Source organism: Pteropus vampyrus, unplaced genomic scaffold, assembly GCF_000151845.1.
Source record: "Pteropus vampyrus isolate Shadow unplaced genomic scaffold, Pvam_2.0 Scaffold2, whole genome shotgun sequence".
NCBI lineage: Eukaryota > Metazoa > Chordata > Mammalia > Chiroptera > Pteropodidae > Pteropus > Pteropus vampyrus.
Genome location: NW_011888783.1, coordinates 33958962 through 33984546, shown reverse-complemented (window position 1 = coordinate 33984546; position 25585 = coordinate 33958962). Strand labels below are relative to the sequence as shown.

At 38.1% G+C, this 25585-nt stretch overlaps 2 pseudogenes; both read right to left on the bottom strand.

Moving 5' to 3' along the window:
* Positions 1-16731: 16731 nt before the first annotated feature.
* Positions 16732-17226, bottom strand: LOC105292186 (annotated as a pseudogene).
* A 6541-nt stretch (positions 17227-23767) lies between these two features.
* LOC111739210 lies at positions 23768-23886 on the bottom strand (annotated as a pseudogene).
* Positions 23887-25585: the final 1699 nt, after the last annotated feature.

The window sequence follows — 25585 nt, the reverse complement described above, 5'->3', positions numbered from 1 at the left end:
ACTTGCAGATTAAATTGGGAGGAACCATTATCTTAGACCATTGAATCCAACATCCATGATCATGGTATATCTCTCTATTTAGTTCTTCTAGTTACATATCCTAGGGTTTCTCAAACTCAGCACTATTGACATTTGGGACCAGATAATTCTTTGTTGCCCTGTGCATTGTAGGGTGTTTAGCAGTAGCTCTGGCCTCTACTCATCTGACGATAGTAGCATCCCTGGCCCAGATGTGTTAATCAAAGATGCCTCCATACATTGCCAAATGTCCCATAAGAGCAAAATCATCTTCTACTGAGAACCACTGCCTTAAAGAAACTTTTGCACATATTACCGAGAAGATACAAATATATTTATTGCAGCATTATTTATGATAGCAAAATATTAGTAAGAGTATGGATCGCTAACCTTGGTTTATTCCCACAACAAAATTTTATAGACCTATCTCTCTATGTATCTATGTGTGACTAAATCTTTAAAAACAAAGTTCAATTAAAAAAAGCAAATTGCTTAAGTCTAGTATTATGTAGTACCATTTATATATATTTTTAAGTACTTAACCAATAGTCTACATAATCAACAATATTTTAAACGTGGTAAAATTTTTAAAACTTCCATGGGAATAATTTCCACAAATTTCAAGATAGTTGAAGAGATAGGAATGGAAATGTGCTAAAGCTTTAGCTTTAATTCTCTCAATTTTATTTCTTTAAAAACAAAAGTGATCTGAAAAAAAAGATGGCAAGTATAATATGCTTTAAGTTTGGATAGCAGGCTTATGAGTACCTGTTCTATTATTTTCCATACAATTATGCACATTTGAAGTATTTCATAATAAAAAATATAAAATATAATTATATTTTAGACTAAATCAATGAGCTAACTTTGAGGAATTGGCTGAAATTGGAAAGCTTCTACTTTCTCAAAAGTAATTTGTATTTGAATATTTTATTAGACTTTTAAACAGTTTCTGAATTCTCCCTCAACTCTCATGTGTAAATGAGAGCTAAATATGTGTTTCAAGTCAATATTAATAATCAGTAAATAATAAAAATTCCACAAGATTCACTCATAGATTAAATGCTAGATGTGCCAAAGGAGCCTTTAAATTGCCCAAATATAAAACACTCTTAATTGATCTTAGTGGTGTTAGAAGGTTCAAACATTAACAGAGAATTTAATATTTAAATTATACCAGGTAAAATATTGGATCCTTATTTTGGAAGGTTTATACTGTTGGTGAAATTCATCTCTATTCCTGAGATTAAGAGAACTAAATACATTGGTTGATTTACAGACCCAATCTTGCAATTGCTTTTTATAAGTGTTATAGTTTTACAAATGCCCTTATTCTACTTTGAAAACACAATAAATTCACAGCTGTAGGATCCATTAATTATTTTTCATTTTTTGTGTAATGACTTTCTGAAGAAAAAGTTTTAAAAAAAATATGTCTCACCCTGAGATTGACAATCTCTGAAAAGCCAAGTCTGTAGCTATATTCAAGTCAAAGGTCAGTTCAGATGGAATTTCAACTTATTTTTCAGTTTCTAATCTTTCAAAAGACCATGTCACTTAACACTATTCTTTTCATACAGCAAGGAAATGAAAGGTCCCAAATGATAAGGGTAGATGATGATACTCATAATTATGATAAAAGCACCATCAATATACTCTCCAGGAAGATTTTTTTTTATATGACATCGAGAGCTTGGTACAAAAAATGAAAAGAGGGAAAAAAATGTGCTTGTACCACTAGTGTTCAGGCATTTGAAGCCAATCATATGTCACTGACTCAAAATAGCATGCTAGCGGGTATCAAATTCAAAAATTGATAAGATCTCCCCTTTACTTTAATGGTACAAATAGAATATATGTATCAAATTCTAGAAACAAGAGCTATATTAGTTTTCAATCAATAGGTGCTTTAGTTGGTAACAGGTTTTTTTCAAGATAGGTAAGTTGTTTTCCAGTTTGAGTTATTTACCTGTGTTTAAATTAAACTTCTCTACTTAACATCTAAAAAATATGATGTACAACGTCCTTGAATTTTGACTCATAATATACAAGAGACATTTTTATCATTCGTATTTAAGCAATTATAAAGAAATTACCACAGGGAGTAATTCTTTTGAGGCTAAAGACCCATGAAAATCTCAGACTTGGCCTCGACCGATAACACTGGAGAGGGTCAAATAGAATATCTCAGGCTGAGAAATCTCCATGCTCTTGTACTTTACTGAAAATAAGGGGATGAGAGATTTACCAACTGAAGGTTGAGATCTCCAGCCCTTTTCCCTTGCTTGGTTCCCAAAATGCTGGCATTCAAGCTAATATTCTCTAGGTAGAAGATCGAAATTTCATTTTATGAGAAATCTAAACTGCCTAAGACAAGAGACCTAAAGATACTAACAGCTAAGATTCAAAGGTGGGAAAAAAAAGGCCCAGATCACTCTCAGTAAAACTCATGGTCAACAAGCCCAGTCTGGACATAGAATTTCTAATTATTTCCTTTTATTTTCTAGTTAACTTCCTGATGCCCAATTCTCAAATGCGAGCAGTCGGTTTAGGTCACCAGACAAACACAGAGTGTCTTAAATAATAAAAATCAGAGGCTAGATAGACAGACATATCAACTCGAAGGAAACAAAGAATATGCAAGGAGAATAACTTGTATAAATTGGTGGAGACCAGAAGGTTCTGGGAGAGATGTCTCCAAGGAAAGGAAATTTATAGAATCCTTGATGAGTCTGAATATAGTCAAAGATTTATAGAACTGGGAGCATGGTGGGAATAAATTAGTGTTAAGTACATTTAAAATTTTAGATTCTAAAAAACACACACATACACAAAAAATAAGGTATTTATCATCTCCAAGGAAATAAAAAATACAGATGAAGGAAAAAAAAAATTTTTTTATGGTGACATTGGTTAATAAAATCCAATAAGTTTCATGTGTACAATTTAACAGTATGGAGTATGTATATATATGTATATATATATATGCATAAGAGAGAGAGAGAGTTGTGCATTTAGATTTCTTTCTGTCATCAAATATTTGATCCCTTTTACCCCATCTATCTCCTTCTTCCTCCCTTCCCCCTTACCCTCTGGTTAGATAAAGCAAAATCATGAATGATAATGATGTTAATCCTGAACATTGTCTTAATCAAAATTGTTATAACTGTAATAGAATCAATGGCAGAAAAGAGAGTGTTCATGTGCCATGGAGGAAGGCAGGGTAGTAAAAGAAAAAAAAGATCCTCATTCTTCAAGTGGGAAACCAATAATTAATTAATACAATTTTAAAATCCAGAAAAAAAATATATAAATAGGCTATTTAGATATATGCCATATACTCATGTATACTATTTGGGTATATGGAAGTAAATACCAGAAGAATCAACTAAATATGTTAAAATGATTATTTCTGAGTAGTAGGAAACGGTAGGGGAGAGAACTACTTATAGTGAACATTATGAAATCATAACATATAAGAAACATTACATGATATATGCAATAAACCCTATAGATATCACATTTAAATCACATGCATGTCGTGGAAGCAGAATTCTAAGACGGCCTCCATGATCTCTACTCGCTGGTGCTATACACTATGTAATCCCCTCCTTGGAGTGTGAACAGAATATGTGACTTACTTCTAGTGAATAGAATATGGCAAAGGTGATGGGATGGCACTCTCTCAATTATGTTATATAAGACTCAGTCTTAAGACTAGAGAAAGACTGTGTTGTTGACCTAGAAGAAGCAAACATGTTGGAGAAGCCCCTATGACAAGGAACCATGGGCCACTTCTAGGACCTGAGGGCAGACTCCAGCCAACAACCTGCAAGAAGCTGGGGGCCTCAGTCATACAGCTAAAAGGAAATGAATCTGCCAATAACCTGAATGACTTTTGTTTACTCAGTTGAGTTGAGACCATTTTGTGCTTTGTCTTTCTGTGAAAACAACCAGCAAAACTAATTGCTGGCATCATTTCACAAGGTGCAATTGACTTCAACCCAGATCATTAGTTCTTCCAGAATTACTCCTAATCTTGAAAGCAGAGTCCTATTTTTTCATTCTTTGTTTTGTGACTGATGGGATTAGTAACAGATTTCTTCATTCAGATATCAGAATATTCTTTCTATAGTAATCATATGCTATTTCAACTAATCATCATGTATTTTAACTATCAATTATGTTCTTATCATTGCAATATCAAAAGGAATAAAAAATATATGTTCTTCTTCTCCGTGAACTTACACTCACAGGGCAAAACATGAATAAATAAAAGACAGTGCTTAACAGTAAATGAAGCCAATTGACTGAGTGTTGACTATTGATACATAAGTTTGGAGAATGGAGACGGAAGTGGGCCAGAGCAGGTTTATGGAAAGCTTCTCAGGGTTGCTAGCATGACTCCAACCTTTCAAAAGAAATAGTAATTTAGTAGATAGCAAGAAAAGGAGCAGGCACTGAAGTGGGGATAAAAGAGTGGGTACAAGTTGGAGGTCAAAAAATTCAGTGGGTGTTTAGGACAGAGAGAGAAGACAAATTACTTGGAAAATGTAGTAGATAGAAATGAAAAAAAAAATGGGAGCCATGCTTCAGGGTCTAGAACTAAATCTGTGTACTGTAGACACTCAAATAGTTGCTAATTGAAGGGCAGGAGTGCCAGGTTTGAGAAAGAAAGTGATTTGATCAGTTGGAGTTTTAGGAAGACTTAAACCAGTCCTGCAGTGAAGAAAGAGTGAAGACCGGAAGGCAGTTCCCTGGTTTTCTAGACTTAAGAACATCGTACCTGAAATAAGATGGCAGCAGTGTCACATGGACTGAAAGAAACAGATGAGAGTTAATTCTAAGGATATGGTTCAATAAAATTTGGTTCAGTAAAACAAGAGTAAGAAAAACGTTCATTAAAATTAAATGTCAAGGATAAGAAAAGAGGTTCTCAGTCACAGATGTTTTGCCTCTCCCATCTCCCACACTGCTGATGAAGAAGGAATGGATTTAGATAAAAAAAAAGAAAGTACCGTACTTTGTAACTTGGGAAGGTATTAAAGGGAAGCACTGAGCTCCGTCTGCAAAGAGATGCAATTAGTATTGATGCATTTTAAGAGACAAAAGGCATCTTACAGAGCATCTCTGCAAATTCTTTCCCCTCCTAATTTCCAGGCAAAGGAAATTACATGAGGTTAGTTTCCATTGAGCGTTCTTTGTGGCAATGAAAATCTACAGTCAGTATTCTCATTTAAAGCAGTCTCATTTAAAGCAAGGCCACACACATCCAGCCTGCCAGTCTGAAGTCTGCCACCAACCACTCACTCTCACTACCGCCAAGATTTTTTTCTCTAAACAAACTACAACTGGAGGATGAAAGAGAACAGTACTTAGGCACAAAAGCTTCACAATATATATACTACTTACATCTCACTAAGTCATTTTGCATATGTGTATCTGACCCAAATTAGAAATAGTTGTGAATGGAATACCACGAATGTCTTTGAAGTTCATTACTGTTGAGAGTTACACACTGAGGGGGCCTTTTCCTTGTTGACTTAGCATGTTATGGTCTCAAGGAGACTGAGGGAAGTGGAGTAACCACTCTGGTTTACATTACAATATGGTTTGCAAAGATGAAAGGATTTCGTGCAGTGAGTCATACTGCCTATGTTATTACCACCAGGGCAGATATATCACAAAGAGTAAATCAAGCTAATCTGCCAGAGCCTTGCAGTATGTGGGGATCGTTATACAAGACAGTTTCATGTTCTTGGGAAGGTTCAAGTTTGTAGAGGACTTAATGACATCTTAGCCTATTCCAAATCTATGGTTGTCAAAAGGTTTTTTTTGCCAAATTTTCTTTCTCTCCCGTAAGAGTTTAATAATGCCTCTATGTTTATTTAATGAATACTTTTCTTACATTAATTATAAAACAGTATGTTCTGAACCTATAATTGGGACGATCTGAAAAGGAAATCAACATGTCTATGAAGAATTACCAACTCACATGTCAGATAAAGCAGAAAAAATAGGGATTTAAAGACACTCAAAATTGAATTGTTTTACACACTATACAAGCCAAATGAAACTGAGTACGGGTCTCACTGTGTTTAATGACTCTATAGATGTAGAAACCACAGGACCAGAGCAGAGGGCAAATGGAAACAACATCATGAGATACATGCAGGTGGATCCAAAAGGTATTTGTCCATGCTCCTATCGATGATTGGGTTCCATCACCTCTTCTCTGTTACAATGGAAGTTAGAGAGCACGTCATTTAAAAGACATTTGTAGCGATGACACTCTGAATGTTATGTTTCTTCAGTCCAACCTCACCTCTAAGATCTTCCATTATGCTCTACCTTTTAATCATATCTACAGTTCTCTGCCAAACCCCTTAGTGACCAATTTTATCTGAACAAACAGAAAATTCTGTAATTCAGTAGTAAGTTCCCTCCATTAAAAGCATAGCAAAAGTATTCCTCAGAACTCCTAGGTATGTTTTCCCAGCCTAGAAAGCTACCTTACATGCAACATGTATTTCCCTTAAGAGTTTTGCAAAAGTTGACAAAGATAAAATGCCACTTAGGACCCCCTTTCTGTCTTAAACTTTTTTCTGCCAAGCTACTTACAAAAGCAAGTAAAAATTAACATACATCCTTGGAGTATTTATGCAAATTTCCATGCAGAGCAAAGTTAAAAAACGTTTCAGGTTTACTTTTTATTTTATCACAAAAATTTAACTCAGTCTTTCTCTCTATCCCTAATATGTTTTTATCAATGATATTCTCAACTGGTACATGTGAGGATTGCCATAGACCTCTAAGGAAGCAAAGCCAAATATGTTGTCTGTGGTGGCAGGAGAAAGGGGTGGAAAGTAGGGACAGGAAGAAAGACATGAGTAATGTGGAAATACAGCCAGACAACCATGGGAAGGACTGGATAATATTCACGTAACTAACTTTTCTGAAAAGCTTAGGATGAGGCCTGATTTATGGTAGTGCCAAACAGATCCAGTCCCACATCCTGACCTCAACTGCATTAGATTCCCTTTAATAGATCAAAGCATCTCTTGAGTTGCATTGTTTTAAAATATAATGATTATATATAGATAACACAATATATAGACATGATTCTCAAACAAATAATTAAGGAATACGCTTGTCGAAATGTATTTACCTCATTAATTTAAAAAGCCCAAGGGGATAACAAACTAGTTCAAAGATAGGGGAAACTGCTATATAGAGAATCAATAAAAGAAAGAAGGCTGAAATACAATTGCTAGGAAAAGATGCAAAAATCACAGCCTTTACTTTTATCTTGTTTATAAGACAGAAATCATTTGCATCTCTACCAAACAAAAATCAATTGCAACTTTTTAATCTTCTATAAGATAATGTCTAAGTTTACTGAGTTTAGATCCTAACCAATAGTAAAGCAATGTTAAATTATCTACCAGTACTTCAGAAACTGGAGTGAGCCTCAGAATCATCCGGAGGACTTGTTAAAGCCAGATTGCTCAGCCTCACACCAGAGTTTCCAATTCAGTAGGCCTGGGGCGGGCCTCAAGAATTGGTACCCATTCCCAGCTCAGTAAGTTCATTTGGAAGAGCATCCCAGGTGATGCTTCCCTTGCTGGACTAGGGACCATACTTTGAGAACCACAGCTCTATTTTGACATCGAAATGGCATTGCAGTAATGTTTGTGACATATTTTCAAGTGTCACATATGTCAGGATAAATAGCAAAAGACTTTGAAATAGACCAACACAATTATAGGAAATGTTCAAGGGAAATCTGAGCTTTATCTAATTCCAGAATTTCTGAATCCTTGGAGTTTGCACCTTTTATTGTCTTTGGCTATTTTAGAACTCTTATCCTTAGACATGCAAATTAATTCTATACAGGTGGAAGTACAAAATATGTACAATTGATTTCTGTCCCCCACCCTCCACTCTTACCCCTCTGTAAAAAGCCACTTTTTCATTTATTTCCAATATTTCATGTGGGCTGGTGTGTGTGTGTGTGTGTGTGTGTGTGTGTGTGTGTGTGTGTGTATTTCTCTGAATTTTCCTTTGAACTGCTTGTCACGTTTTATGGGTTTCCTCAATTAATTTGTTAAATAAAATCATTGGCACATGTGTATTTTATACTTGCCTGAATTATGATTATACCCTTTCAAAAATTATCCTTTAACAGATACCTTTTCTTAAAAATAACTAACCAGGTTTGGAATTTCATTTTTGTTGATACTGTTTTCATTGCAAACAAACGAATGTCTTCTTCCAATAGAGTGGGCTTGTGGTTTTTGTATTTCCCAACACTTAACAATCAGTTTTAAAATTTAGTCTACTGGGCCACCGACCAGACTGGGATCTTATAGATTCCAGCTGCTTCTTTCATTTAACAATAACACAGCTGCTCTTACTCTTTTAATCCTTCTTTACTGTCATCATTTATGTAACTCAGTGAATTCATATTTGCTCCTTTCAAGTCGTATTATTTAGGGATATATTTTGGCCATTTCTATTATTCAGAGTGTTGACCTCAGTCAGCTCTTAATTAACAACAGCAAAACCGCAAAACATTTGCTACCTGTTTCCAAGCCTGGAAACTCAGTTAGACATCTGGAGTGTGAGGAGAAAGCAAACTTCTGTGCCAACTTAAAATCCTTTGAATTTCTAAGGTCAGCAGGAAATCTTAGCTGGCTGGTGGGGTCACAGACAGATATTTTAAACTCTAAGTTCATGATCCTGGAAGCTGCCCAGCTTCTAATCTGAATCGCTTCCTTCCAATAGAGCATCTGTGTCCCATAAGAGGAGCTCAGATTCTCCGCACAGCCCCGGAAGAAGCCCTTCCTGGGCCCCTCAGCTCTGGAATTCATAACAGACCCCAATTTGACTCTCACAGTTCAGCTCTTCCCCCACCCACTCTCAGCTCAGCAAGTTCATTTGAAAGACCGTAACACCCAATTTTACCCAGAAACTATTGTTCGTGGTTTCATTATTTCCTGATGACTACAAATGCTGTAGAGCAAATGACAAGAAATATGGAAGACAGGCTGAGTTCACTCCGTGTGATAACTTCATGCCAAAGAAGAAATGATACCACTCATTTCTCCTGGGTTTGGAAAAATAAGGCACCCTTTTTTTTTTTTCCCCAATTGATTTCTCACAGTTGTTGCAATATATGGGTCTTCCGGATTAACATTTAGATTTTCTATCCCAAGTCCTTGTGTTTTCATAGAAAATACTCCTAGATGCCATATTTTAACCTTAAGATATTTTTCAAAACAGAGCATGAGTCACCTTAAAATTTCATTTATGCAAAATGTTTCTCTCAACATTTCCCTGGTTCCCAAGGATCCTAACCATAGGCAGAAGCCTCATGTTCTGATATATTTTCTCAATTTCCCTTTGTCATTTTTTTCTATGGAGTCAGAGAAGGAAAAACATAATGACAGGGAAATCTCGTGCTGAGTTCTTCAATTTAAATGAGAATTGGGGAATGGAGATGTGACTTACATTTTAGAACATGCCTCCAATCTTTTAATTACCTGAGATCACCTTGACCTTTTTGTCTATTGAAACAGCACTTCAAGCCCCTATATGCAGGATGCAGAGGGAGGAAGGTTGCCAGATAAAATGCAGAATTGCCCCAAATTATCTGGGACATACTTATATTTAAAAAATTACTGATTGTATGAAATCTAAACTTAATTGGACATCTGTGTTTTGTTTGCTAAATCTGGAAACCCTAGGAAGAGTAACTCTTGCCCCAATGTGTTTAGAGATCGTTAGAGAGAGCGGGAGGGAGTGTGTGCTGCATTCACCTTAGGCTCTAATTTACTGATTTAGCTGCATTCTCAGACTCACTCATCTTTCTCCTGTTTCATTGACTCAAACACTAGACACAGAGGTGCAAAGGGAAGTGGTTTTTACCTCAGAAAATCACAGTTCTTCAGTCACGCTCATCATTGTTCATCTCCTTTCTTGTGGATTCAACTTCCTTGATGAGTTTCTGGGCCCCATCTCCGCCCCTAATCCTACCTCATCTGTCCCAGTCCCACAAGTTTCCAGTCACTCCTGAAGTGCACTTTCATTATCAGCACTTAAGGTTTATTTTTTTTTATTCCCCTCTCTATAAGGGAAGCAATAACCTTTTTATAAAGTTCAGGAAAATAAGGCTCAGGAGAAAAAACTAAGAAAGTTAGGATTAAGCATCCCGTAAAAGCTGTCTAAGGCACAAATAAGTCTACAGATGTACAAAATGTTAAAATAAATGTTAGCAACTAGTTTTCTATGTCCATTAAGCCTGTGTCTAAAGAGAAATAGTCAAATTATTTCAGGAAGAATATTGGCCTCATATAAATAGGTCTCTCGAGCCTATGTGTACCGAAGGAATTACATTAAGAGCTAAGAGCAATAACTCAGATACCATAAATGTATGCCTCCCTTCAATATAAAACTTCCAGTGAGTGATCAAAACATTACACACTCAGTTCTGAAAATCTCTTCAGATGCCTCAAGATTACATCCACTGCAACTAAAAAAATTGAGAATGGCATCTCCCCAGGGCCACCGATGCCAGTGCTTTTCATGAAAACTTGAATGTTGTATTAATGTTTTTCTTTTATTTTCTATAATTTTATGATGCTTCAACATTTTGGGGGGACTTTGTGGAACTGAGAGAGGCTGACCCTCCCTGAGTTAGCTATTCCCTAGAGAGAGCAGACACCTTGCCTGTAAACACATCTTTCATATGCAAACTAACTGACCCAAAATCCACACCATCTACCTCCTTTTTCAGACTCCTGTGAGTAACAAGTTATTTTTTTCAAAAGCAATCATCTAATCTGTTGGCCTCGCTGTACTGGAATAAAAACAAAACCCCAGGAACATTTTAAAACAAATGTATGGACCAAAAATGCTCTTTTCCAGGGGTCTGAAATGTGTCCTTGAAGTATCACACACCCTGAAGATGTCACTACCACCATCACAGCGGGAGCCAGAGAAGGGAGAAGATTCTTCCGCATGCTGTTACCTTTGGCTCTGTAGCTCCAGAGTGCCTTTTGAACAGTGTCTTCAGCTTCTCTATCCTGCTGCATAGCACTCAGACACTAGTTCTGGAGCACAGGGCTAGGGGTCAGCTCTCCCAGTCTCCATCCTCACCCCTCCCACCTACAGGCTCATACAAAACTTCCTTGGCTGGGGGCATTTCCCAGGCAAATCAACTGTCTATCTCAAGTAAGTGCCTGCCTCTTAGATTCAGAAAGAGGTAGTCACAATTCTCACTGAAACAAAGGACCCAGGTATTGATCAGAAAGATTCTCAAAATTCATATGTTGTCGAATATGAGGATGAATTTCCAAGATGGATTTAAACACATTTTATAAGACTTTGACAATAGGATGTTTGAAATAAGTTGTGAAAGGCACGTACGACCCTTCTTTATTCTGTAATTTATTGAATTGTATAAAATACATATTATAATGTGCATATATACCATATTACACATATGTATGTATAATATATATTAACAATTATATAAAATAAAAATATATTGACAAAATATATTCACTCAAGGCACATGTTATTCGCCCCCAGTACAGAAGAAGCATGGTTCACAGTTCTCATGAGAAGATAGAGCCAGTGGAAAGTGCTGGGCTGGCAGGAGAGAATTTGAACTAAGTTATGTTCCCAGGAGACTTGCAGTAATTGTTTCTTCTTTTTCTTAGGACATACGGTTGACTTCACCCAAGACATATCTGTCTCAAGGCAAAACTGTAGGCAAGCCTTTCTGAATGTACTCCAAAGTATGGTGAGAATCATTCTTGGGTATTAGAGCAACGCCTTCAAATTCCTCTTGGCTGGCACTTCTGGACTCTCAGCACAGTTGTATTTCCCAGCTTCTAGAAATCAGATGTGCCCCGCGACTAAATTCTAATCAATGGAATGTGAGCAGAAATTATGTGTCTTTCCCTTTTAAGAAGTAGACTTGCAGGCCCGGTACGAAAGGTGAGGCCATAAAATGGAAAGTGCCTGGGTTTTAATGACTCTGCCTGGATGAGAGCTGACATCTAACCAGAAATGCTTGCTAAGAATTTAGGAGAGTAAGAAGTAAAATTCTGCTGTACCTGAGCCATTTCACATGTGGGGATGTATTTGTTATTATAGACCAGACTTCCCAACTAGGACAGGTATCCACTGTTTCAGCAGCTTGAACCACACCTGATGCTTCTCTATACTTCAACCAACATAAAAAAATCAATTTTTACTTCCCCTCACTCCCCTGCATTGAAATGGTGGAAATCCTACAGGTTGCAGAAGCTGCTGAGGATCAAAGATATCCCATGCCAGATAATGCTTCTGTAAACCAGTATTTAAAGATTCTGCTTCAGGGATTATAAAAAGAGTATGCTTTGTGATTGCTTTTAATTGGTACCTGTCATCTGCTTGATAGAATTTTGTTAACAGAAGTATAAACATTCATTGCAACCTGCAGAACACAAGAATCTTAAGCAGCCTTACGAAATTCAATCAAAGTTCTTTTTATCTTTAGTGTTTGCTGATAATTCATTAAATGTTGCTCATGTTAAAGATCGACAGCAGAAATGTTCCTCGCAAATAAAAGTGATAATGTAGAGACATTAACACTGCAAAAGGGTTGAGGCTTGCTCAATATTGCACAAAAGAGTAACAAATTTTCTTTGCAAAATACTTTACTGTAGACAAGAGAAAAATAGTTCTTAGATATTGCTACTTTTTAAATGAGTAGAATCTATCAAATAGTTCTTCTTTCCCACCCTCTCAATGTTATCAAAGACTTTCTCTAAACACACATACACACACACACACACACACACACACACACACACACACACACACACTTGTTTTTAGACTTTAAGTCTTATACGTAACCCCCAGAGATTTTACACTTAATCTAAATTCAACTGGAGATGAAAATGTTCTCAAGGTCTGTAGTCCATTTGATTACCTGGAATGACGTTATATTGTAACATTCCCATTCTAGCAGATTTGCCCCAAAGAAGGCGGTAACACAGAGCTCATAATTTATGTGCACTCAGCAGCTTAGGCACTGATGTGTTAAGTGACAATATGGCCAACTAAATCTCACTTTCCCCCTTGCTTAATATGCATCTATAGGTGATTGTCACCTGATTGGTGACAATCAGGTGAATTGGCTGTGGCTGTATTAAAAACAAAGCCAGATTAGGCTGACAGAGTGGAAATCCATATATCTAGACGAGTTTTGCACCACCCCACCCTGCCTTATATGCATGTTTCTCATTTAACTGAGAGATGGCTTCCCTAAGCAAAGCAACCAGAAATCAGGAGGTCTTCCTGGAGGCAGGCTATCCAGTTTCACTGCTACCATTTTGGCACACATGTAGCATAGGAGGCGACGTACTCTACAAGAAGTCTCTGCTACATATTCTCCAATTGACAGTCTCTCAGAAGCTCTCTGAGAAATTAGTCACAGCAACCTACCAACTATTGGAAAAATCTCTTTATATGAATGTCGCAGAAGCCAGTGTTATCAGAGGCCAAAAAAATGGTATGGAGACTCTGTAGCTCTCTAGTTATAATTGGGTTTTCATATCCAGCTACATTATAATATGAATAAATTACCCTGTTAAAATAATATTTATCACATTGATATGTAACAAATCTGCACATCTAATATCTGCCTAAACTGGAGACAGACACCAACGGGGAGCCTTTCTGGGTTTTGTTACAATATTGTTCTCTTCTTACATCTTCTGGGATGGTGTCGGTAAGGAAAATATTTAAAGTATGAACTGGGCCCTCCTGGGATTTTGCATGGTGGTTTGGTCTTAAGCTAGTCTTGTTTGCCCAGCCCCCACGTTGACCAACATAATCCCTGGAGGGGCCTGAGACTTCTCTAGTGGCTTTGTTTCTCCATGCCAGCATGGCCTCAGGGACCTTCACTCCCACTTTGTCACCTCCCACACACACTGGTACAGGCATTCTCCATTTGACATTTGTCCTCCACAGTGCTCAGGCAAAGGACATAGGACATCAAACTCCAGCACCAGTTTCTGCAGTTCAGGGGGCGTACTCAGCCCTGGAGCCCCTTCCTTCCTCACCATGATGCCCCTTCCATCCTGTCAATTTTCCATTATTATGCAAATTAAAATTACATTGGCAAGTACTGTAGAGTTTAAATCAAAAGGACTCTTTTATCTTTCCTGGGGATAAAACTCAGTCCTTAGGATTATAACAGTTTATCTCCCCTTCCCCAAGCCCGCTTCTTCAAAGCAACTGTTGGTCATATTTTTATATCTCACTACATTAAACTCTCAAAAACTCACCCTGCTCAAATAGGTAAAGTAACTTTTTTATTTTGAAAGTCTCCACAGCTAGGTTGGGAGTGCTTCTTGCTGGTGTATATTACTCATCTGTTCTTCCCTGCCACATAAAAAGCAGTGCCTGGCACAGAGCAGATACTCAGTAAATGCTTAATGTGTGAGGTTTTGTTTTTCTATTTTTTTAAAACTGTTTTCGAAGGATACATTCTTAAACATAAATATTACCTCTTCCCTTTACATCACGTTCTCCTTTTCCTTTCTCCTTGTAAGTACTTCAGAGGAGCAACCTCACTGGAAACTGACACTCTCTTTCATCAGTAATAAATTTTACTCTAATCTGACTTGCCAGCAATGTGACTTGGGGCCAGACTACAACCGCCATAATCTAATGGGTAATGTGCATTTAACAGGTAATAGATGCTTCAAAAATCCACTTTAGCTTCCTTTAACTTTGGTCACAGCAAAATAAATAAGAGCCTTTGGCTACTCTTCCTTCTCAAACAAATACAATGTGAATCTAGAAGATAGTAAATTGTTTCAAAACCAGCTGATTGACCTTATATCTTTTATCAGCCAAGTGGTCGCCAGAGTAAATAAGACTCATTTCTCTCCGTGTCAGGACTTGGTAGGTTTAGACTGCTCTGAGTGTGGCTGTGTGTTCTCCCTTCCCCTCACGCCTGGGACCTCACCGACGGCCTCGGCCCTGGGTCTCCGGAAACAGACCTCATCTGGTTTACATTTCCTTTGAGCTCCACTCTGAAGGCTAATAGGGAGATTTTAGATTTCTTTGCTAACACTATGGACTGAGTGATGAAAAGCCCAATGGAGTTCAGACTTCCTCAGTATTTATATATGTCTGCAGGGCAATTGTGTGTTAATAATCTTTTCCTGAAACCAGTTTATATTTAACAATTATTTCTGGCATTATTCCCTCTTTCCCAAAGGAAATTTCCTTAAGTTTATTGCTGGCACGTCTGTAAAATGGTCTTTCTATAATGCTATGATATCGTTTGGCTTTGAATTTATTTAAACTAATTTAAAGACAGTAAGGTCTTCCTCTGACTATATATTATATTTAATATAAGAACACCTTTTAAGATCAATTGGGAAATAGGAAAATTTTCAGAAGCACTTAGTATTAGCTACCAAATTATTTAATGTAATAAAGCCTTAAATTTGTTTGTTTCTCTTTTCCCTTTAGTTTCAACATCAAAAACTGTATACAGTGGGATTTAATGTAGTTCATTGTAGTAAAGAACAATCTTCCCCCATATAACTGTCAAATTCTTCAAAATCTATACAACTTTGGGCACTTTGAGTATTCCATATTATTTAGAAATTAAGACTTTAAAAGCTTTCTAAATAACCCATCTCATTTACATAACATTTCTCTCACTGCAGGTTGACATAGTTGTGAATTATGACTTAGACTTCTTTCATTTCTGTTTCTTTCGCTTTAGAATTTTACCTGAGTAGCTCATAGTGTGATATTACAAAGTGCAGGTATTAACCCAGACCAAATCGATGCCTAGTTTATCAGATTTAGTTTGTAGGAGTTGATTTCTTCCATTCTCTTTTTAAGTCTCCTATCCCTTTTGATGCTTCACAGCTGTCCAACGAGCTGCATCTCTAAGAACTGGGTAACTTTCAATTTGAAGTCGCCCATTTCATCTTATCTTGTTTTATGGGATACTCTTCATATTCAATTGCAGCTATTGCTAACAGGTGCTCTGGTCTACCAGGGTGGCTGATAGGAGGCAGGGCACAGAAAGAAGCGAAAGGGAATGGATGAGACCAGGATTTTGTGATTGATTCCACCATTAGCTTGTTATGAGAAAGCTGGCTCAGCTTCTCTATCTTTCCAATAGAAGCAATAAAATTTAATAACTTCAGAGGGCCATAATAAGGTTAAAAAGAATTTAATAGATTTTTAAAAATGCATTTGGTATGTTATTATTTGATGATGCTATAAATCTAAGGGGAAATAAATAATTTTTTTAAAAAGCAATTTATAAAGTAAAAAATACTAGCAGCCAATAAACATAACTACTAACTTCTTTAATGATTAAAGAAATGCAAATGAAAACTGGTAAGGTTTTTAAAAATTGACGCATGGGCTCGTGTGGGTGGTAGGAAATAAATTTTCTTACATAATTAGGCCCAACAATAAATGGTAACATTTTTCAAAAAATACAATTCAACGTTCATAACCTTCATCCAGGGGTACTACCTACAATAATTTATTCTAAGAAAGATCATCAGAAAATTGTGCAAATATCTATATATGAGGAAGTGTGGTACAATATTATTTCGTAGTAGTCAGAATAAACCATAATGTTTTTCCTGGCACATATGAACTATTTAATTATGATTAAATACCATTTCCAGTGCTGTCTGTTGATTCTTTCTGTGCCCACCACTGTGTTCCTTGCCACCTAGCCACAGGAGGGAGTCTCAGGTTGATGATGGGCCAGATGGGACCTCCTCCCAATGCCAGGACAGGAACCTCAGTTTCTGTAAAGGTTTTATTAAGGGGGCGGGAGGACCCTCCATCCTTCTTGGCCGGCACCTTCCTCATAGCCGCAGGCACGTTGTTCAGGTCTTCCCACTTCCTTTTGGCGCGGATGTGTGTCCCCACTTTTTCCTTGATGAACTTCAGGTCCCGCTTGTCCTGACAGACCTTGAGCGGATCCATGGCATGCCGCTCACAGAGAACAAAGCCACGCACCTCTAGGATCACATCCCGCACGAACCTGGTGCGCTTGGTGAGTTGCCCGTGGCTGCGACTGTGCCTCGACTTGTTCACATTCTCGGTCACCTTGTGACCCTTGTTGAGGCCCACGGCCATTGGGTAGTGCAGAGCCATTGCTGTGGACAGGGGTGGGGTCGGGGATGTATTGAGTCCCAGCTGGGCTACCCCCGCCTCCCAGGACCACGTTCCCCAGCCCCTTGGGGTCGTTTGCTGCACCCAGCTAGCCTCCTGAGCCTCACTGGGACCCTCACTATCATTTTGACAGGATACAAATGACATAATTCTTTTTGAGTTCATTTAAAGCAAATTGGGAAGGCACTACATTGATTGCCACATAGATTCACTTTTTTTTTTTTTTTAGAGGTAAATATAGACTGCTAATAGTGTACAGGAAATGTATGCATTTTAACCACATTTCAAGCCATAATTTCTTTCTTCTAATCATTCCATCTCATTCTATACTCTCTTCCATTGCTAAATGAAGATCACAGCTCTTAGCTGTTACACTCATGCTATTCCTTCCCAACTACTCATGCCCATGTCACACACACGCACTTAACTATAAATACAAATATAAATACAAAACCTCAAGGACCATGATTTAACAAACGATAAATACCAAATCCAAAGGAAACTGTCAAGAAAGCTTTCTTCTTTACTTTGGGTTCATGGCAAACCACGACGACTTCCTGAAGACTTAGGATTCACTCAGAAGGGGGCATCTTCTACAGGGGTCTTTCCCGCAGATATGAGCCTTGAGCACTAGACCCGCTCTGATTTTATTTCTTAGTCATTATGTTTCATTTTAATTATTAGTGTGGCAGAAGAGACTGGCGTGTTGGAAAAGTATCAGAAAAAAGAGAGGATGGAATTGTCTTTCAGTACATCAATATGCTCTAATATTTTTAAGAGTATCTAAAACATAGATCCCCGAGAAATATTTGCTCAGTGAATAAATACTCTATCCCATGCTGGAGATTCAAACCATGCTGGCAGCCCCACACAACAGACAAGCCTAATTCAGAGCTCAATGCATAATAAGAAGAAAATGGCAGAGGGTGGCTTTTTGTTTTTAAGAAATCCCTCCAACTTCATAATAACTCTAAATGAGGACTTGAAGCATTTCAGAATCTCTACTCAGCGTAATGTTCCATACCACCAACTGAGATGCACAAAAGGAGGTTAAAAGAATCCTTCCTTTTGCCTGAGAAACATTGATTGAAATGGAAAGACATTAGTGTTGTTTCTTTCAGTTCTACAAGTTGCCTTAATGTAATAAAATACTATCTGGTCATAAAGGACTGCAGCCTATCTTAGTTACCTCAAAGGGAGAGAAGAGGATGTCCCTGATCACTGATGCATCGTAGAATGTGGGGGATCTTTTTCTTACCTCCTCCTGAGGTCATTCTTCATTCTGAAGCCTGAGCACTCTCAATAACTCTTAAAATTCTCCCTCCAAGTCAATATAACAATCCGTCACGATTCACTGAGGTAGTCAACTCTGTTCTTCAGTTTATTAAGCTGTTTGCCTCAATGAGAGTCTGTGGCAGTGGGAAAAACCCAGTAATTTATGTGCCTACTCCCTGGTACTTTCTACTGGGGCTCATTCCTTCTAAGTATTAATAGTAAGGAGATTTTCACCAAAAACCACTTTGTGCATAACAGGGAGAGGAAAACTTCAGACCAGGTCTTCTCATTCAAATAAAATAGAATATTGAGTTAATTATAAGGTTATTCTAAAATAAGTGTATTTTAATTTGATGTGTTTATTATATGTACTTTCCTTCAATTATCCAATCTTATGGTTAATCCATAAATGAGGAAATCTGCATGTTGTAGGCTTATCAGCATTGTAATCTATGTAATAACCTATATTCTTGCAACTTCTCTGATCTTCCTCACGCACTATCCCCTGGGGCAGCAGGGCAACCTAACCTGGTTCATTAACAATAACTCAGTGTACCCCTATCTCATTCAGATAAAAGTTCAATCCTCCACAGTTGTGCTCCCTGCTCCTTCACCCTGCCAACTTCAATGATTGTATTCTTTGTCTGCCTGGTGTGTCATTTTTTTTGCTTGCCACGTTGGCACCTGCAGCTGGTGAACTTGAGATCTGTCTTCCCTAGGTCAGTGTCTCCCTGCCACCATGATCTACCATCAGCTCATAGTGCCCTGCAGGCTGGTCGTGACTCCCTGTCTTGCCCCAGAGGTCTGCCCAGCATGTACTAGGCCATTCGATGCCCAAATCTATAAATCGTACCCCCTTTTGCTCATATTCACCCATTAGTGCCATTAGCTATTTTCTGCATTTACTAATTTTATTTTAAAATATGGCTGCTCACAGTGGTGCTGAGGCCAGCCTTTGAGGTAAATCCCAAAAGGGAAATGAAGCAAACTGCCCTCTGCTTTCAATTTTCCTTTCAACCTACCCTATTAGTTTTCAACATATTCGCTGTATGGCAAGTAGGCAGGTGGGAAAGACATTTGGGGAAAAGAGATGGCAGCTTCACACTGAGATGGTGAGGGCCATGTCTCCAGTAACTCTGGCTTTTGCACAATAGGTCTGCCATCAACCTGTGATTGTCTGAGCTTATGGGCAAGCAGGAATGAAGAACCCAGAACTCTAAAAACCATCAATATTTGGCTTTGGAAAGTATATTTCAAATGACATGACTATCAGTCTATCTTTATTCAGGGAAGTTACATTGTAAACCCCATAATTAAGCCTGATGCAAAGATGTGACCTGAGAGTTAGAAAATTACTTCCATGTCCTGCTCCCCTGCTCAGCTCTCACTAATCATTTCTCTTGTGTCTGTGTCTGATCATAGTATACATGTCTCTGGGATTTTAAATTGCCACCTTCTATTTCCACTCTTTCCAACCATTTCCTTTTGGTGATTTGAAAGTAGATAATCTAGGCAGGATCCACTACAAAATTTGCAAGGCCCACTGCAAAACAAAAATGCAAGACCTCTTGTCAAAAAATTATTAAGAGTTTCAATATGGCGACTACAGAGCATTGAACCAAGTATGGAGCCCTTCTGAGCAGGGAACCCGATGAGATTACACAGATCATACATCCATAAGGCTGGCCTCGACTTGGCTTTAATATAAAACAGCTGAGCCAAGTTTTGCTGTAAGTGGTGCAGAGGGTGGGAGACAAGGAAGAAGCCGAGACTTAAAATCTTATAACATTTCTTAAAATAACAAAAATACCTATTTCATTGTCCAATAAAAATCATACCAATCTGAATCCATCCCATTTGTGCCTATCACTAGCAGTCTACCTATTAAACAGATGAATTAATCATGGGTAACCAAGAGCGAGCAGCTGCAAATACTGTTAGCTGAAGTGAATGGCAATTCCTGTTTGAAAATGAAGTACTGCCATTTGCAACAACATGAATGGATCTTGAGAGCATCATGCTAAGCAAAATAAGTCAGATGGAAGAAGCCGAGAAGCATATGATTTTACTCATATGTGGGGTATAAAACTGAAAGCAACAAAATGAACAAGATAAACAAACAAAAAACTCATAGGCACAGACAACAGTTCAGTGGTTATCAGAGGGAAAGGGTTGGAGGAGGTAGAAAAGGGTAAAGGAGGTTAATATATGGTGATGGAAAGAGATTTGACTTTGGGTGAGGAACACACAATGCAATATACAGAAGATATATTATAGAGTTTTACACTTGAAATCTATATAATTTTATTAACCAATGTTACCCCAATTAATTGAATAAACAATAAATAAATAAACAGAAGATATATTATAGAGTTTTACACTTGAAACCTATATAATTTTATTAACCAATGTTACCCCAATGAATTGAATAAACAATAAATAAATAAAATGATGGGTGACTATATTAGCTGTCTGGAATATAAATTAATTAAAGCAATCATGCCTCAAACATTGTGTGGGATGCTCCAAGGGGAAAAATTGAGGGTACTAGCTTTGAACTATATTCTCCGTGGCAATTGAACCAAGTGCTAGAGGTGAGGATAACAATGAACTTAAGCTTCAGAGAAGCACCTCCTTCACTGATAAGACCTCTGATGTGGAATGAAGAAGGAAAGACAAGAGAGAAGACGAACCTTAACTTAACCCACAAATTGACTGGCCAGAGAATCTCCCTCTAAGAATGCAGAAGCTGCAGGAATCATTCATTCACTGCTCAATGCATTTTTGGGTAGTCCATTTATTTATTCATTAAATTAAAAACATACAGGCATATTTTGGGGGCTCCTTCTACGACTGGAGCACACTAAGAGCTGTGATTTACACTATGTAACAAATTTATGTTAGATGGTACAATTCCCACAGTATGATCATAACATAGGGTAAGATGTGGAAAGTCACTGGTAACGGGTTTGTTTACACTTACTATTAAGAACATCTCTGCAACTCCTGAGCAGTCTGCTCAGCCACTCTGAGGATTCTTTGCCTACTTGTTACAAATTAGTATAAACCCAGAATACCATACTGAAACAGAAGCAACTAGTTTGTTCAGACTTAATATCAATTTAACATTATTCTAATATTGTATTATGTATATTCACAATGCAAATGTTTATGATCCTAACGGCTAATCTAATCTATTGCAATGCATTTGAAAAATGGTTCCCATGTCTTGGGCCCAGAAGATGTTGTCTGGGACTAAAGCAGATAAGAGGAGCAGTGTGGAGAGCTCTGATATTAGCCATGCCTTCTTCTCATTCTTGTGTATTTGATCCCTAGAGCAGCAGTCCCCAACCTTTTCAGCACCAGAGACAGGTGCTCCTATGAGATCTAATGCCTGATGATCTGAGATAGAGCTGAGGTGGTGATGCTAGCGCTGGGGAGTGGCTGCAAAAACAGATGAAGCTTCACTGGCTCACCTGCCACTCACCTCCTGCTGTGCAGCCAGGTTCCTAAGAGGCCACTGACTGGTACCGGTCCATGGCCCAGGGGTTGGGAACCCCTGCCCTGGAGGAGCCGTTTGGAGACATTCTGATTATGCTCTTATAGACTAAAGCAGAGTGAAATGAAATGAAGTAGGAACTGGTCAGTTGCAGAGGAAATGTTTGGAACTGGTAGATTTGGGTGTGTCTAGTGCACTTTGCAAACTAAAAGCTAGTTGTAGTGTTTTTCAGTATATTCTACCAGTTCTACAAGGCTGAGCAGGGGGTAAAAAGCACAAACTCTAGAATTTGTAAAATCCAGCCTTCCAATTCACTAGCTATGTGCTACGCGACCTTGGGAAATTCACTTAATCCCTCTAAAGTTCAGGTTTCCTATCTATAAAATTAGAATATAAATACCTGCATATAAGGTTTTTCTTTGGATTTAGTGAGTTAATAATATATTCAAGACCCCAAGCACAGTTCCTGGCACATATCTGACACTTAATAAATGTCACTGCCCTTCTTCAATATTTTTCACTTGGTCTTAGTCCTCCACTTTCTCTGGAATTACCAAGAAGATGTAATTTCTCCTCTCAGAAAGTTGTTGCTACAATCTTTTTCTACACGAAGAGAATATAAGATGTGAAGCATGTTGTCTCCTAAACCCTAAGTTCCTGAATTTAAGCCCTGCTAGTCCTCAACATGTGTTCCTGGTACTGAAATTTTAATGACTTTTCACTTCTTACCCTGCTGAATCATGAGGCTTCTTTTAGCAGGAAGCAACAGGAAACTTCTTAATATCCCAAGGGGCTGTACCTTCATACATTCTTTCACTTCAGTGACATGGAGACATTCCATACCAGAGCACATGGTTCTAACAACAGTATTCATTAACCCCACTGCATGGCTAGTGCAAGGATATCCGTGAAAAGGAAGTGATTCATAGTATAACATGCTCACTATCTTTGGACTGTTAAATTATATTTTAGAAAATGCCTAGAAATACAGTCCTATGTAAAAACATTCACACATACACACAGAGTAAATAATCGTAGCCTTCTGTTGGAAAGACTTACTATGGGCACTGGTACTTCTGGAAACTAGAAACCAAATGGGATTACTTAAGTAGATAATATCTTATAGTAGACAACTATAAAGCAAGGTTTTTACTATATTTCTTTATATGTTACTATTTCCCCAGCCCAAACTCCACCCCTACCCCAGTTCTCCAAATAACCAGTCTATTAGCTGGGAGATGTAATTGTAGCATATTAGATATATCAGCTGACTACCCATGTTAATACAACCTTGATTTTTGGGGGGCAGAAGGGGGCAATTAGATAAACATTTTTGAACCTCCCTTGCACCTAAAGGTAACCATGTGACACATGTGACACAGTTGTAGCCAGAGTTAACAGGGTTTTCTGGAGATTACTGAAGAAGTTTTGCTTTCCTGATAGAGGTGCCATCGCATGTGCCTTGTTGTTTTCTCCTGCTTACCCGACAGCTGAAGCAGCAGCAGCCATATTGCTGACACAAGGGAAAGGTCAGGGGAATGACAGAGACTGCACCCTTGATATTGTTGAGCCACTGCATCCCTGAGGACTGCCCTAACTTGTTTAAGCCACTGTGATTTGAGGTTTCTTCTGAAAGCATTTCCAAACTGACACAGTATTTTATTTTATTTTAGGTGAGGCAACCCTTGGTTGACCTCACAGATTGCAAGGACCTTGTCAGTTTACAATCCCTTATTTTTTATTTTTTTACACCTACAGCACCTGGTCTTCCTAGGTGATCTCCCATCCAAGTACTAATCAGGCCCGACTCTGCTTAGCTTCCAAGATCAGACGGGATCGGGCTTGTTCAGGGTGGCATGGTTGTAGACAAACTTACACAACATTCTTTTTACTTAGCAAGAAATTTTCATTAGATTAGTTTCTTTGTAGTACATATGCATGATAATATTCACTGTATTCTGATCGCTTCACTTGTTGAGATGATCAAAGGAGAGTCTTTGAGTATATTTTGAAAATTGTCAAGCACTAATGGTGATTAGTATAACAAGGACAATGTCAGATTCATCTCTGTATCCTCAATACCAGTTGTTCGTTATGTATTCAAGATACAGGAACAATGGTTTTTTAAGTCGGATTAGCTAGAAGATACATCAGAAAGCAGAACCAAGTCCTGCCTATTCTGTACATGAATGGCAAACATATAGCACATCTGCTCTTCTTCTCTAATCACATACATAATCAATCAATCAATCTATCTATCAGTCTTCCCAATGAGACTAAATCAGCCTCAATGCAGTGCCTTAGGCCAGTGGTCCCCAACCTTTTTGGCACCAGAGACTGGTGCTCTTATGAGAATCTAATGCCTGATGATCTGAGGTGGAGCTGAGGCAGTGATGCTAGCACTGGAAAGTGGCTGTAAATACAGATGAAGCTTCGCTAGCACTCCTGCCGCTCACCTCCTGCTGTGTGGCCCAGTTCCTAACAGGCCATGAACCAGTACCAGTCCATGGCACAGGGGTTGGGGACTCCTGCCTTAGGCAGTCACTACAAATCCAGCAGTGTCTTAAAAACACGTGATTATTTGTAACCTGTAAGAAAAAGGCAGGTGCTTTAATGATACTAGGTCAGGGTCAGCCAGGCCTGAGCATGAGGTTATTAAAGGCAGCACCATAATGGAAGGAATAGAATGAAATATCAGGTCCTTGATGAAGGAGAAATGACAGAGGGCACCACCTAGGATTGGGGGTCATATCTAGCAATGGAAGATGGCTCAGGCCAAGCATTAGGAAGCACGTAGCCAACCAAGAGGAGATGAGTAGCTTTATCCCTGCATACTGACTACCCACATTACCACTCCATATCCTTGCTCTGCTCTTCCTTATTTGTATTTAGGCTTTCTTCTCACTGTTACTTGTCTTCTTCATCACTTTATAATTCTCTCTATTGGGGTACTGTGATCCAATAGAAATGCTTTGCAACCAGACAGATCGGGATTCAAGTCCTGGTCTTTAAAAAGCTGGGGAAAGTTGAGTGAGATGCTAAATCTCTCCATCTCTATGTCTGTCCAAAGAGAATAAGAATATGCCATCATAGGCTTAAGGTGAGCATGGAACATACTTATCTATGTAGAGTCCTTAACAGAGAGTCAGGCTTATTGTAAAAGTTCTTCCTCAGCTGGAGTAAGAGTCCATTTGCCTCTTCAGATCTTGGATGTGTTGCCATCTCTCAGGAATAAAGAAGTTTCTAGAAGATTCTTTATGGTTCCAGACATTTTAATCAGAGAATATTCTAACCTATGAAGGAAGAGAAGTCTACTTTGAGCAAGTAAAGTCATGAGTTTAGTTTGAACAAGGTATTTTGAATAAATGAAATAATGGTAACTTCACCCTATTCTGAGATAAGCAATGGCCATCAGACATGCTATAGTTTAATAAATTTTTTAATAGAAGGGCCTCCAGATTCCACTTATATTTTCCAGTGGAATTCTACCCGCTCAAATAATTTTTAAACATATGGAATTTATTTTCCCTCACACCTGGCTATATTTAATTTGTTACGAGAGGTTCC